Source organism: Acomys russatus, chromosome 1 (genome assembly GCF_903995435.1).
Source record: "Acomys russatus chromosome 1, mAcoRus1.1, whole genome shotgun sequence".
NCBI lineage: Eukaryota > Metazoa > Chordata > Mammalia > Rodentia > Muridae > Acomys > Acomys russatus.
In genome coordinates this window covers 10,792,411-10,806,487 of record NC_067137.1, presented here as the reverse complement: position 1 = coordinate 10,806,487, position 14,077 = coordinate 10,792,411, and the positions used below count along the sequence as shown (strand labels likewise).

The window sequence follows — 14,077 nt, the reverse complement described above, 5'->3', positions numbered from 1 at the left end:
TCTGTCTGTCTGTCTGTCTCTGTCTCTGTTTGTCTCTGTCTGTCTGTCTGTCTGTCTCTCTCTCTCTCTCTCTCTCTCTCTCTCTCTCTCTCTCTCTCTCTCTGTGTGTGTGTGTGTGTGTGTGTGTGTGTGTGTGTGTGTGTGTATAAAACCTAGGCTGGCCACTAGTCACAACAATCCTTGAGGCCCTGTCTCAGTGGCTGTGATCGCAGGCCTAAGTCAACATCATGTCTTAAGAAATTAAGACTTATAGAATTCCCAGGAGACCACAGATGTACATCTTGAATATTTTATTAGGACTTGGTTGACTATATGATTGAGATTTTCTAGAAGAAGAAAAAAGAAGTTAAGACTTTGGGGGCTGGAGAGACGACTCAGTGGTTAAGAGACTGGTTGTTCTTCCAGAGGTCTCAGATTCAATTCACAGCACCCACATGGCAGCTCACAACTATCTGCAGTCTACTTCCTGAAGACCCAACACACCACACAGACATACATTCAGGCAAAACACCAATGCGCATAGACTAAATATAAATAAGAAGAAAAGAAATTAAGACTTTGAGAGGTAACCTGGAGCCAAAGGTCTGATTCTGAGAACCGGAACAGCATCTTCTTTCCTTTAGATCAAATGTTTCTTCTGCTTTTTTCCATTTCAGGCTTTGTACACTGTGTGGTGTGTGATGTGTGGTGTAACTCTTCACCAACACTGGGTAACACAAAAGTAGCCAAAATAATGAGTGGGTGAGCAGGTAAGTGGATGGATGGATGGATGGATGGATGGATGGATGGATGGATGGGTGGGTGGGTGGATAGATGTGCCAATAAACTGTATTGAGAGAGGAAGGATTATATTTGACCCAAAAATTTGCTTACCAATGCCTATCAGCATTGGACTCCAATTGGTATGCCATTGTTTTGTCTTATATTGATGTTAGATCATTTTATTCTATCTATCGATCTATCTCTTACTTATTTGCATTTGCATTATTGGAACAATAACTGACCTGGTGCCCCACAACTCTGTCAGTCCTGCATATACTGTGGCAATGTTTGCTCTCATAAAATGTGCACAGGCCCAGCCATGTGCATCCTTCCTCCTCCGGACTCTTCCCAACCTACACGTGAGATTACTTGTAGCAGGCATTGTAAGGTAGTACCAGGGAATTTCCAGAAGCCCCTAGCTTTAATGAGGATAAACCATCCTTCTGGCTCCCCTTCAGTAAGATGCTGGGGCTTCCTCCCATGGGCCTACTCCTTGACAAGATGGACGGAGTGGTACCTAGTAGCAGGTCTTTTTGAGGCCCATCTCAGCTTTGGTCAGGAAGACAGGATCTAGCTTCAGCAACTTCTTCACCATGTAGAGTGGAAAGTCTGTGTCACATGCCCTCCCTGGGGAAGGCGGGAGCTCTCTCTAACCAAACAGTATACTTCATCTTATCACTACAATTGGTTATAGATGCTGGCAGGATGAGGTGCCTCTCTAGAAGGCCAGTTGCTCAGGTGGCTGAAGCTGCAAGTCTTCGGGCATTGTGATTGGATACCTGGAAACTGATTTCACATGCAGAAAGCCAATAGGAACCAATGACCAATGTCTGAAGAGAGGATGCTGGGCCTTTAGGAGGGTTTCCCTTGGGATAGAAAGATAGCTAAACCATTAAAGGCTAAGGCTCACAGGCAAACCTTAGAGAGTGTTTTTTCCAGGTGCAGGTGTATGTACAAATTCAAGGAAAATGCCAAACTAACTAGAGGCCAAGAAGCCCCAAATTCTGCTCACTGAAAAGAAAACCAAAGCCCAGAGACATCACCTTAGTTCAGCATGATATCAAGGAGACAAGTGTCTCTTGTCTTTACAAATAGCATTTAGAAAGACAACGATAAACTTGCTCAACAAAATTAATAGTCATAGCTAGGAAGCTTTCTTAAAATGTCAATATGTTGCTCCCCTCCCAAAACAGCTCAAAAAGCCACTCATGAGATCAGCTTTCTCAGAAATGTTTAACATTGGTCTTCTCAGGAGTTCCACAGCCTCACAGGCAAAGCTCTCAGGGGACATCAGAAGCACCCTTAAATATCTTCATGGGGGCTGGAGAGGTGGCTCAGTGGTTAAGGGCACTGACTGCTCTTCCAGAGGACCCAGGTTCAAATCCCAGCACCCACATGGCAGCTCACAACTGTCTGTAACTCCAAGATCTGACATTCTCACATAGACATACATGCAGGCAAAACACCAATGCATATAAAATAAAGGTAAATAAATTTTAAAATAAATGAATAAATATCTTCATGGCCTTATAAACAACCAGAGACAGCAACATACACAGGGTGCAAGCAACTCTTGGGCTTTCAATGTCCTGTAACTACTATTTAGAAGTTACGTGACCTCAAGGAAATAATTATTCCAATTTCCAGATTCTTCCCTTTAAGATGGTCATAATGGTATTTATTGCATAAAAGTTATAATTAAGTAACCGAACCCTGTCTTTGGAGCTCAGGGCACATTATCGAAAAATTCATAACTCAGTAATATTCACAGCTGTGACTGTTGTCCATCCCTCTGCCTCTGGTTCAACTCTGATTATGAGTTGGTATTCTGCACTCTTTCATGATCTGAAACAATCATTTAATAGGACTGATAGAAACTTAGATGTTAGTTATGGCCTGAACAAAACAGCCTAGCTCCCTGGGCAGAGCCACAGTCAGCCCCGGGTAGCTCCCTGGGCAGAGCCACAGTCAGCCCCGGGTAGCTGTATCCTCAGACACAAAATGATTTTGAGAGCAGACTTTTCTTCAGTTTGTTTGTTTGGTTTTTTTAAAGGGTGTTCACTAAGCACATGTCACGAGCTAGCAGATCAGATGTACAGTAAATCAAGGGAATAGATGAGAAAATGTGGGGAAAAGCTAGTATACAATTAGCCTTGTGGGACAATCTTCTATGGTTACAATTTTTTTGTAAACTTATGACCTCCTTTGGAAACTGTGAAGACTGAAGGCGGTGCGAAGCAGGGATTTCTATAACCAGATGAGTTCATCCTCCAAAGACTCGGTAGACTAGACGGCAGCGCTTCAGTGGCCTATATCTCTAAACATTTTAGAAGACCCTTCCTGGCAGTGGACAAAGAGACACCTTGTTGGTGGTAGTGTTCTTATATCAGTCAGAGGCAGAGCAAACACCAATCTTTGTTCATCTTAGCGTGATGCTTGGCTTAGTGGCCAAAACTGTCTTATGCCTAGGACTCATAAAAATCAAATTCAAGCAGAGTAGTACAGGGGGAGGAAGACAGATAGAGACCTGTGGACCACCATGCCACCCACAGAGCTGCCCTCCAGCACATGGCCCACAGACACCCGCTGCCTACCATACCATGCAGCACAGATGGAGAATGTCACCAAAGGGCCTGCCAGCCACGTACCCAACCTGCAGCAGGAGCCACCACAATGTGTGAGTACGTGGTGGACATACGGGAGAGAAAGAGAAGTGGAGCGGCTTAGGTGGTATGAAAGAGAAATGAACTTGGAGACTCAGAGTGGAGAGGGGTAGCCTGTAGTTAGCGGCTAGCCCTGCCACCTGAGGCCATGGTGAAGTCCCAGCTCGATCTGAAACTGATATGGGTGAGCTGGCCCCCAAGGGCATGAGTGTGGGAGAACTAACCCCAACCACATGACTGCCGTGGGATGGCACAGGGATGAGGTGACCACCCACCACTACCACCACCCCTGCCACCACCCCGATACCTCTGGTCATGAGATCAGGAAAAGCATCCCTGCCCCTCACCAGCTGCAGACCCAGGAAAGCAGGCCCTGCACCACACCTGAGCAACACAGTAGAGCCAGCCCTGGTGACTAAGGCACAGGCAAACCAGCCCAGAGGGTGTGAGAGCAGGAGAGCTGTCCCAGCCCCTCACAGCTGTAGCACTTGGGAGAGTAGCCACTGCACCTTGACTGGACAGCACAGTGGGGCTGTCTCTGGAGGCATAGATGTGTGAGCCGGCCCGGAGGGCATGAAAGCAGGAGAGCTGACTTGTCTCTTGCAGATGGTGCCATTGGGTGACCTAGCCAGAGCCGTGCTGGAGAGTTTGCCCTGGTGGTGCAGGTAAAGGAAAGCCAGAGTGCTACCACCCAGGCTCAGATCCAGGGCTCTGAGTAGGCCCACCCCAACATCTATGTCATCTGTGAATGGTTGGCATATGTGACGGAGCCAGTCCTGCTGTTTCAAAGCTGCAGGATCTCCATGACAACAGGGCAACAACAGGATAACCAGGAGGAGTCCCAATGACGATCCAACATTAATGGTGTCAAAGAAGACAGAGATCTTGGGCAAGACTCTGACTCACTGCAATGAACATTTTCAAGTGAAGATGTGTACACAGAGGGAAAACTCTGTGGGACACACTGTGACACACAACAGCTTCCGCACGAGATGTTTTCTGTGCTTTCTTCTTGTTGTTGTCTGTTTATTTGTTTGTGTATGTTTTATTGGGGAGGCTGAAAAAGTGAAGGGTGGGGATGAGGGGGATGGGCAGGACTTGGGCATGATTTGAAATTCACAAGATATCAATAAAAAGCTTTTAAACATTAAGAAAGGAACACAGAGCCAGAGCCATGGCTCAGCCGCTGACATGCACACTGCTCTTGCAGAAGACCGAGTTAGGCTCCCAGCACCCACATTAGAGCACCTGAAGTGTCTCACAGCCTCCAGGAACTCCAGCTGGAGGGGTGCTAACATCTTCTTCTGGCCTGTGGACAACAAAACACACATGTATACGCCCACACACAAACACACGTGCATAGGTAAATATTAGCATTTTTTTAGCCTTTAAAAAAAGCACAAAGAAGACCACCAGAAACTTCGTTTTCCTGGGAAGAGGAGAAAGCAAAGACATGTTAGCAAAAACAATCTCTGTGCCTTTTCCCTGCCCTACTTGGCAGCATCAGAACACCCTTGACAGAAAAACCGAGAAAGGCTTAACATTAAGTTTGAAAAGTATGAATTCCCGTAACAGTCAGCGACTAAAGGAGCAATATTTTTAGTCCGTCACTGGAGTCTGGTTATTATTACCATCAATGCCAAGTGTCTTGTTCCTACTCTCTTTGATTTAAGGTCAGTTTCTCTGTAAAAAGCTTGCTTCATCAGGCTCTGTGCACTGATGTTGATTTGGGGAGAAAGAGGACTGGGCAAGGGGGAAATATTACTACATTGGACTGAAACACTGAAGTCCCTAGTGATGAAAACACCTCTGGCTTTGATCTGACCCCAGTGCACCTCTCTGGTCTTTGTTTTCTGGCACAGTGTGTTCAGTGCTCTGTCGTTCACTGTACTGATGATCATGCCTCCAACTTGAACAAGGCAATTGCCAAGGAAGGGCTCCAAAACTCTCAGCCCACCTCATCAGGACCAGGGGTGCCCTGGTCAAATGACTCGTAAGTCAGTACTCATGTCTATAAAGTCATACCGTGATGTAGCAGGGTCCTTCTTCCAGACAATGAGGCAAACAAACAAACAAGGGAATGAAGCAAAAAGAAAAAAAAAAAAACCAAAACAACAACAACAACAAAAAAAAAAAAAAAAAAAAAAAAAAAAAAAAAAAAAACCACCAAGGGAGGAGAATCTCTTGCTCAGGAATTTACAACTGGACCCGATCTACTACCTCTACCCCAGGGGGCATTTGGCAGCATCTGGAAATATTTTATCTAAACAGGTTGCCACTTCATCTACTCATTTGATGCTTATAGATGCTGCTAAACATCCTACAGGGCACAAGACAGAGACTTAACCAGCTTTAGTGCTAAGGTTGAGAAGACCAGGGACACATGAGGCAATCAGAGCTTGAAGAGTCCTATGGCCACCCACCCAGCCTCACTGTGCTCCACTCTCCTCTGCTGTATACTCCAAGTGCTCAGAGCCTTCCTGGCTCTCATTGCTCTGTGGGTTCATCCCTCAGCAAGTTTGGATCCCTTACCCACCACCCTCTCATTTCATCTAGCTAAGCAAGGCCTTCTCACCCGCCAGGTCAGTACACAAGTTTTTGAATTTTCCCATTAAAATCAAGTTGGTGCCCAACTCTATCCTCTTTGGTCTTAGTGTTTCTTTCCTGAAAGGGGATGAAAGAATCTCCTTGGCATTTCTGACCACCCCAAAATCTCTGCCTCATGGTCTCAAGTCTGTGAAATGACAGCAGTAAGTGGGGTTTGAGAGCCTGTGTTGTATCCCAGCCATGTGACCTTGGTCAAAGTACTTAACCCCTCTGTGACTTTGGATTTTTGCCTCTTAGGAAGCTAAAACTAGTAGCATTCCTAGTAGCTATTTCTAACTCATGAGGACATTGTGAGAATTTTGAGAAACAGGAGTAGACAAACACACCTATAGCAAGCACCTTTTTAAAGTTTTCTACATCATTATTTCTTCAACAATTAAAACTTATGGGTGCAACTGCAGAGTATTATGTTAAGTAAAGCAAACCAGACTCAGAAAAACAAACATTACATGTGTTCTCTTATATACAGACTCGTGTGTGTGTGTGTGTGTGTGTGTGTGTGTGTGTGTGTGTGCAGTAGAAAAGGGACCATGATGGAGGAGGAAGATAACTTGAAGGAAGGAGATGGGACAAAAAAAGAGACAGTGATGAAATACAGATCATAGGAAGGTAGAAGTGATCTCCTGGGGAGAGGAGGGACATAGCCAAGAGGCATACAGGGTAGGAAAGAGTGGTGGGCAAGGGGGTGGATAAGAATAAACTATCATCACATATGTGCGTGAAAATGCCATAATGAAACCATATGAAAATTTGCCAAATAAATTTTAGAAATGATTAAAATTTGCAAGGCATAAAGGCTTTCTCACACCTGTAATCTAGCACTTGAGGTTGAGGCAGGGGATTTACCATACGTTTGAAAGTAGATTAGGCTACATAGTATAGTGAGTTCCAATTCCAGTGTGAGACACTGATTCAAAACACCAAAAACAAGAGCCATAGGCAAACATAATTGCTACACAAGCATGACAGCCTGAGTTGGATCCCTGAAACTCACATAAAATAGCCAGATGGGGCAAAGTGATGGCTACTGTTGGTTGTTGGCTTGACTATATCTGGAATGAGCTACAGTCCAGAAATGGAGGGCACACCTGTGATCTGGATCTTGAGGCAGGAAAACAACACACCTTTGATCCAGGTCTTAAAGCTGGAGGACACAAGCGTTTGGTCCAGATCTTGAGCCAGGAAGCCACACCTTTAATATGGGCCATGTCTTCTGCTGGAAGCCTGTGTAAGGACAACAGAAGAAGGTAGGGTTTGTTTATCCTTCCTTTGCCTGCTTGCCCTTGCCTTGCCAGCACACCCATCCCTTTACTGTCACTGGACCCTTCAGAATTCCAGCTTAGAAAGAAGACCAACTGGACACACAGCCTCCTGGGCAGAACAATTACTAGATTCTCAGACTTTCTATTCAGAGGCAGCCATTGTTGGATTAGCTGGACTGCAACTTGTAAGTCCTTCCAATAAATTCCCTTTACATGTATTTATATAGAAAGAGATTTGTTCCATAAGTTCTGTGACTCTAGAGAATGCTGACTAATGTAGACCATGAACATCTGTAACCCAACACTCCTATAGCAAGACGGGAGCTACCCAGGAGCTCATAGGCCAGCCATCCTCAAGTACACAACATGGCAGAAACAAGAGAGACCCTGCCTCAAAAAACAAGGTCAAAGAAGAGAACTGATTCCCTAAAGCTGTCCTCTGACCTCTGTAGGTGCACCCTGGCACATGTATGCTTGTGAACCCAACAAATGAGGCGCACACAGATATGTGCAGTGTAAAAGAAAAGGAAATGTGAGATGACAAAGAAAGGAGAAAAAAGGCCTGAGAATATAATCCAGTTGTAGAACACTTTTGTAGAATGCTCAACCCAGGATTTAATTCCCAGTGCCAAATATCATCTTCTTCTTCTTCTTCTTCTTCTTCTTCTTCTTCTTCTTCTTCTTCTTCTTATTTTTCTTCTTCTTCTTCTTCTTCTTCTTCTTCTTCTTCTTCTTCTCCTCCTTCTTCTTCTTCTTCTTCTTCTTCTTCTTCTTCTTTTAACAACAACAAAAGGACCATGAGGGTAACTTAGTAGATACAGGTGCTTTGATGACCTGAGCTCAATCTCAGAAGCCTACATAAAGATGGAAGGAGAGAACTGACCACATTAAGTTGCTCTTTTGGCCTCTGCAATCACTCTCTGACACATGTGTGCAAGTACACACACACACACACACACACACAGAGAGAGAGAGAGAGAGAGAGAGAGAGAGAGAGAGAGAGAGAGAGAGAGAGAGAGAGAGAGAGAGAGAGAGAGAGAGAGAGTTAAAGACATTCTGAGACCTATGGTCCATTAGCATGACCCTACCATATCTTTTTTCTCTCTCTCTATGGAGGATCAGAGTTCAGATCATTTGCAGGAGGGAAGTCTTCATCAAACACTTCTTATCTACAGATAGAGAGATTAAGAGACTTGGAAAGGGTCTTTGGGCAGGTCTTTTGTCCCCATTTTCTCCTTGCTTTAGCAGTGATAATTTGTGTGATTCCTGATCTATGGGACAGAAAGGATCCCTTAACTATCTCCACCCTTGGATTTACAGCATGGCCCTGCCTGCTTTCTACATAAGACACAGAGGTACCAAAGCCCCAGCTTGTCACAGCACAGCACTCCAAAGAAAGCAGTAAGGTTTCTCAGCGGAGACTTAATGGACTTGGGCAATAGCCTGGAAGAAAAGAAAACTCTGAGTCTGAAAAGTCGACCAAACGCAAATAATAGCCTAAATAAATTCAGAACACTCCAGGGCAGGCTCCTACAGCCTTCTGCCCCTAAATCACAGTCCTGAAAAAGGGCTGCAGAATGTCACCATGGGGCCACACTGGCCTGGCCACAACTCATTCATCTGAACTCCCTGTGCTCCATTTACCTTTCGACAGCCCCCTGCCTCTCTCAACTATGCTTTCTCTTTCCCTCAACCGCTTGAGTTTTTTAGAAGCTCACTCTTTGCCAATATTTTCTATTGCTTCTACAAGTCCTGAGACCGCTGACATCTAGAGAGGAATGACATGTCCTAGACCATGGAGTGACAGTTGGCCATAGCTAGAACCAGGGCTTTTTGGGTGGAGGTGGAGATTAAAGTCTCATGCAGCCCAGGCTAGCCTCAAGCCCACTATGTAATGAGGGTGACCTGGAGGTACATAAGCCAAACCCATCTCAACAGAGCACACCAGAGATGGTAGCGAGATTTCACACCTACTTTCCAAGTGCTGGGGTTATAAGCGTGCTAGGATCGCAGGTCAGTTTGGGGGTGCCGGACATTGAACCTCAGGCTTTATGAAAGCTAGAGAAGTACAATCAAGGGGCAATCCCTCAGTGTCTGGGGGGTGATTGGGTTGAGGTGACTTACGAAGCGGCCTTAAAAGCTCTCTTCAGCAACATGAAGAGTGATTTGGTTTTTGGGTTCCAGGAACAACACAAAATGAGCTGGTGTGAATTTCCACACCCTCTACAAACCCACACAAACATGAGCAGAAAAAATATTTTCACAGGCGTACTTGAGCTCATAAAATAAAGAAAATCCCTATGTACAAGAAATAAAAATAACTCCTGTTAAAGGTAGAGCACATCAACAGACACAGCAATGGTTCAAGAAGATATTTCATCCCGCAGCGGGGGGGGGGGGGGGGGGCCAAGCTGTGGCCACATGCACTCTAAGATAAGCATGAATGTGGCCCAACACAAAATCATAAACTTATTGAAAACAGTATGTTTTTCTTAAAATTCTACTGTTTAGTTCTCCAGTGTGAACTTTGTAGAAGACAGTGTTGGACATGCCTGGCAGAGGCTGAAGTGTTGAGTGAGACCCAATAAAAGCCACCAACGATGAGCAGATGCCGTTTGGGGGATCTGAGGTGGAGCGTACAAGAGTACCAGAGACTCTCAGGTGACAGTTACTTTGAGCCTTTTTCATGGACCCAGGAAATTTCTAGTGATCCTTGCTCCTTTCCAGGGTTGGAGATAAGATAAACAAATCTCCTGGAGAAAAAGAAGTCTCTAGAGTACCAAACACAAAGGTGTGCTACAAATTCACACTGCTTACCTGGTGTATGGACCAGGGTGCTCCAGGAAAACAAAGCCAATAGGATTGACTTTAATAAATTAGCCTGGAGGTCCAGAGAATCATTGATGTTACATTTCAAGTCCAAAGATAGTTAGGAGGCGAAAACCTTGTTCTCTTCAGTCCTCCAAGTGATTGAATTATGCCCACTCACACTGTAGATAGGAGTGTCCCACTCAAAGTCTCTCAATTTACATGCTAATCGTACCTCTAAAAATACCTTTACAGCAACAGCTACAGAGGTGTGTGACAAAAATCTAAAAATAATCTAGCAAGGTTAACATATAAAAATGTCCCATATACCTGACATATAAATTATTTTTAAATAAATAAATATAAGCCAACACAAAATTTGACTCTTGTACTATCCCTTGGGCACCAGGAAGGTCAATGAAGTTCTCTTTATCCCAAGAGGGAACACAGCTAAATTAAAAATTACAGTAAAGAAGGGTGCAAAACAAATAAGAAAGCTATTACCTTCTCCCCTATGGCCAAATGCCAGACAAAGGCAACTTTAAGGGAGAAAGGGTTTGCTTCAGCTGGCTCACAGTTCACAGAACTACAGTCTGTTGTTCACAAGGAAGGTGGAGGTGGCTTGGTGTAAGGCACATACCAGAAGCAGGAAGAAAGCTAGTTAGCACACAGCTGGCTTTCCCTGAGCCCCACCCCTACCCACCCCCACCCTGTTTTATTCAGCCTGGACTCCAGCCCATGGATGGTGCCTGTTCTTTAGGGGAGGCTTTCACTCTTCAGTTAAACCTCTAGAAACATTCTCACAGGCACAACCAAAGGCACTCCTCATTAATGCCCTAAGCATTTTGTAATAAAATCAGGTTGACAATTGGAACTGGCCATCCCGTACCCCAAATACTTTAAAATGAAACAATAATTTTAAGAAATTATGGCCTATGTTTTTAAAATGCCAAATAAGAAAAGAGAATTTAAAACACAAAGAACAAGTAGAATAGTGGGGGTTTTTTTTTTAAGATAAATTTAAGAAAAAGAAACTTATAGAGCTTTAGAAATAAAAGACATAGTCAAACTATATTAAACAGAAGATGGAACGGTACAGTGCTAAAGGGGGAACGAAAGGAAAAGAAGGAGAAGTGTTCAGAGAGTGCCGAGAACAGTTTACAACAGTGACGTGGCCGTGATGGCCAACTCTGATTGTCAACTTGATATCTCACTGGAGAGCAACGTGTGGGCTTGCCTTTGAGGGCATTTTCCGAAAGGCATTCCTGAAGAAGGAAGTCGTACCCTGAGTGTGGGCACTGCGGGTGGGGTGAAATGAGAAAAAAGGGAAAGTGGGCGAGTACCAGCACCCATCTTTCTCTGCTTCCTGACTACATAGGCTAATGTGACTAGCTGTTCATGCCATGGACACGAAGGGCTGTACCCTCCAAACTGTGAGCCACAATAAATGCTTCCTTCTTCCCTGTCCTGCCCTTGATAAGTATTCTGTTACAGCAACAAGAAGAGCAGCTAAGGCAGACAGAGATCTTTAAACTGAAGAAACATAGAATCTGGGGCAAGTAGAAAAGTACACACAGGATCGTTTTAGAAAAGGCCAAATGGAGGCCGCAGAAAAATCATAACAGCACCAGAGGTTAAGATAAATTATCAGGAAAAAAAAGAAGTAGACAGCCGACTTGCCACTAGCCTAAGCCAGCCAGTAATAGCTCTGTGCTAATGCATCAACCATCACTGTAGAACGATCAACCAAACTCAATCAGCTTGGTTTTTTTAAACCATCCCATCTTTGGAAGAGAACAAGAGCCTCTGTTACTTAAAGAATAAAATTCTCCCTATGAGCATATACAGGGGGAGAAGGTCCCCCTCAGTCACAGTCATAGGGGAGGGGAGTAGGGGGAAAGTGGGAGGGAGGGAGGAATGGGAGGATACAAAGGATGAGATAACAATTGAGGTATAATATGAATAAATTAATAATATATATTTAATAAATAAAATTGAGCTGAGATGAATGGGAGAGTCACTGATAAGAGAAGACATGAAACATGCAGTTGATCCTAACAAAAGCTATGACGTAGCAATAATTAGGTCTGGTTCTGTGACATTTAAAGACAAAGAGGACATCAAATGCTAAATATTAATAAAATGGAATTGGGACAGAGTCAATAGAGCGAGAACCTCTTTAGCATGTATAGAGTTTGATCCACTGGAAACTTATTACAGCAATATGCATGACTAGTAAGTACCTATACTGGCTCCTGGGTTAATACTTTTTCTTCTTCAGTCTTGTAACAGAATCTGGAGTTTTCCACAAATCAGCAACGTGCTGCAGGTGAGACACCACATACACAGCACAGTCCATGTGTTGTGCCTCTGCCCAGTGAACCAGAAAGAAGCTACCTGATGGGCCTCTAGAAGGGGTGGTTTGTTTTTATTCATCTCTATTTATCTCCTTCCTACCCGGGAATAAGGACAAAACGCCTGGAGGAGCAGTGGGCATCTTGTAAGCAGGAAGAGGGGGAAAGCTACTCAATACTAAGGATGAAAGAAAATTACAATAAAAGGATCCTGGGTCCCTGGTGGTGTCCATAAGGACTTGCACTAAGTCTGGCTGCTTAACTCTGACCTTCTAACGTCAAAGCAACTCCTAAGTGTGTCATTCCTCCCTTCCTACTGTGTGCAACCAACTGTAACTCTAAACTGCAGTGTAAAGTTACAGAAATAAATATTTGGGCTTTGTCCCTGGTTTCTGGCACAAGGGTGAGTGGAATGTCACGCATGACAATGAGTTACCTGGTGTCAGGAGCCCCTTGATAGCTTCAGGATAGGTGCTAATCACCTGAAAAAAATAAGATGTGCTCAGAGGGCTAGGCTAACTCCCTAACCTGCTTCCATCTCCCAGAGCCTTATATATCTAACCTCAGAAAACAGAGAGGAGCTAAGGGTTCATTTCATCTATCAATGGCCAATTTTTCATCAATCCTAGTTACAAAATTAAAGTCATTTACAAAAAACAGAAACTTAAACAAAGAGGTCCAGGGGATTTCGGAATTGGAAAACTCATCCTTACGCTGTATCACTATGAACCCAGGCAACCGGAGTCTGGGACCAGGAGGCTGGGGCGTGATGAGGAATGGCTCGCATAACAGAGGAGCCTAAAGGATGGACATCACCTCTACAGAGAGCTCCCTCCCAAGAGCCTTCCTGCCGCAAAAATTCCGCTTGGCAACAGTCATTGCCTCAGCTGTGGGCCTCGAGGGAGGTGATGACAGGGCTGCCAGTGTCTATGCTGCTAGTGGGGATGGAGAGGCCACTGGGTCAACCCCACAAGCCAGACTACACACACACACACACACACACACACACACACACACACACACACACACACACATGCTTCTGGAAAACAGGAATAGAACAGGTGCTGGACCCCAAGGATCCGGCACTGAGGACCCCCGAGTCCCACAAGAACACACAGCTCAAGCTTTCTGAAGTCTCCCCAGCAAATGCTACAGACCTCGCTGTCTTTACAAATAGAGAAGATGTGGCTCCTGGGGCATCATGCGTGCCCCCTCACCTACACAGTCTAGGCAGTGATGATAACAGCAGGCTCAGGAACAAACATGCCCTCTCTGTAATGGACAGAGACATAGGACTACTGCCAACAGGATCCTGGGGACATTCCCACGGGCTGGCCCTGGGCCATAGCTCTCAGTCTCTCCCCATCACAGTGCCTGCCCATTGGACTGAATCTGAGCCGTGAGCTTATTTGTAACCCAGGAATGTTGGCCACTTAGTCACATCCCACCTTCCCTCCAAATGTATCTCTGTTCCTTTTCTCACTCTGAGTGGCCCTCCCCCACCTGATATTTCCCAAACTGGCCCTGAGGACATCATGCCAAAGGACCACTGGTGATCTTGTTTTACATGATACATTCCCCCAAAAAAAAGACCAAAAAGTCCTTTCCAGGAAAATGCCAT

The 14,077-nt window shown here is 44.8% G+C and overlaps 1 non-coding gene across 1 annotated transcript; it reads left to right on the top strand.

The window, feature by feature from the left end:
* Positions 1 to 3,097: 3,097 nt before the first annotated feature.
* LOC127197349 (small nucleolar RNA SNORA48) lies at positions 3,098 to 3,240 on the top strand. The gene has a single exon (XR_007831656.1). It is a non-coding gene; the product is annotated as a small nucleolar RNA SNORA48 (small nucleolar RNA).
* The last annotated feature ends 10,837 nt before the right edge of the window (positions 3,241 to 14,077 follow it).